The sequence below is a fragment of the Bison bison genome, unplaced genomic scaffold (assembly GCF_000754665.1).
Source record: "Bison bison bison isolate TAMUID 2011002044 unplaced genomic scaffold, Bison_UMD1.0 scf7180017864223, whole genome shotgun sequence".
In the NCBI taxonomy this organism is placed as follows: Eukaryota; Metazoa; Chordata; class Mammalia; order Artiodactyla; family Bovidae; genus Bison; species Bison bison.
The window spans coordinates 2397672-2399718 of record NW_011494795.1 but is presented as its reverse complement, the minus strand read 5'-3'; positions in this window follow the sequence as shown (position 1 = coordinate 2399718).

Genomic DNA, 2047 nt, shown 5'->3' with positions numbered 1-2047 from the left:
TTTTTTTTTTTTTCCCCCAATCCATTTTTAAGGCAACTTTTCTGGAGGAGGGGGATAATGAGCTAGTTCGCGCCCATTCGTTCTATTTTCTTTACTCCACTTTTAGAAAAAGAAGGGGGTAGGCTTGGAGAGCGAACTGGGGGTGTCTTAATTTAATTCCAGTATAAATTTGGGGGGAAAAAAAAAGTTCAGCCTCTTGAGGGCAGTTTCAAGTTGCCCTTCCTGGAGCCTCCTGCGCTGGTTTCTAGGCTGCCCTCTTTTGGAAGCTGGAGCTCTGCGTGCTGGGGGGGGGGGGCGGGAGGAGGGGAGAGAAGGAAAGAAAGCCTCGAAAATAGCGGGAGCCGAGGGGAAGGAGTGGCGGAGCAGGGCAAGCAGGTCTCAGTGGCGGCCGGGGCGGCCGGAGGCTCCCACTGCAGCCTCGGGACGGCCGGGAGCACAGACCGAGAGGAGAGGGGGGTTAGAGAAAGGAGGTATTGTGTTGTGTGCCTTGGGGGAGGGGGGTGACTGCAGAAGTAAAGTAAATGCAGCTGAGCTGCGCGAGGCTGCTGGAAGCCAAAGCCGGGGAAGGGGCCCTGCGTGGGGGCGCAGCCCGGGTGGGCGCCGAGTGTCTCCAGTCTTATCCAGAGGCCTTTGTGGGTTCCTAGTAAACCCTCCTACTCCCGAGCCCCCATCGCTCAGTGTTCAGACCCCAAACACTTATCCTCCATCCCAATACCCCCACCCGGGATCTGGAATGTTTTTCTTTGTTTTAATATAGCTCAAGAAAAAAAAAAATGTCGAGAGAGTTGGGGTAGGGATTACAAAGGGCTTGCGGGGGTGGAAAAAAACAAAAGCCTATTTTTATAAATGTTTAATGTTTTCACCCCTGGATGCTCCAAGACGCCGTAATTGTGCCGGCGCGGTATGTGTGCCATAAATCATTTAGTTGCTAATAAAAATTGTGCCTGTTTGCCCTGGATTTGCCAATGGCGTCTGCATTTTCCAAGTGTGCGCCTGGTCGGCGTGGCGAACCAAGCCTGCATTTCATTAGGGCCGAGGTTCGGGGGGCAAGCGTAAGTCCCCTCCCCTCCCCATACCCCGGACCGCTGTGGGCTGCAGCCCCCTTGTGCCGCCCTCCCCGCGCATACCCGCGGCCCGCAGAGCCCCTAGCCAGAGCTGCCCGGGTATAGGGCCTGGGAACCCAGAGGTGGCAGCGGCGGCTTCTGGCTCGCCGGACAGATCGTGCGGGGCAGTGCCGGGTCTCCGAGCTACAGCGCGAGTCGGGGTGCGGGCCGGCCGGGCCGACCTGCGTGCGCCCGGATCTTTGCCCCTCTCCGCCGGCGCCCCGCCGCCCGCACTCGCCGGGTAAACAGGCGGCTGGGAGCCATCTTAAGGGCGGCGGACGGATCCCAAATAGAGAGGTGGGCGCAGTCCAAACTGCTTTCAAGACCCCCCGCCATTCGTAGGGGGCCTCGGGGGCACCCCCGGCCGGCGCTCGCGGTCTGGGGTAACACGCTTCCCGCTCTGGTGGCCACACTCAACATAAACCCGGGCCTGGACGCCCCGCGTGGAGCGGGTCAGAGCGCGCGGGCTCCGCAGTCCTCCCGGGTCCAGCCGCCATCTTCCACCCCTCCCCCCCGCATACTTGTGTTTACTTGGCAGGATCCGTGGCCAAAAAAGAGTGTGTTGACGCAGTGTGTGTGCGCGCGTGTGTTTTGTACTGGCTGGGCGGAAAATCGGCTGAAGCGGGGAACCTCCTCGCAACCCCAAACCTCAGTCCCCCGGAGGACCCGCCCAGGCCCGCGCTGCTGTCCGCGGTTATCCCCGGGACCGCCAGAGCCGAGGCCTTTTGTACGTTCCCGGGTCTCCAGTTCGGTGGACGCAGCCCGACTGACAATATTCTTTCGCTTTGTTTTAAAACCAAAGGACAGGCCAACGTTGGACTCAGCGCTCCCTGGCCGCTCCTTTGTCGCGGCGCGGGCTGAGCGTTCCGCGCTTTGGGGCAATCCTGCCCAATTCAGGGTCAAACCCTGCGCTCCCCGGAATGCTGGTGTGGCTGGCCGCAGGG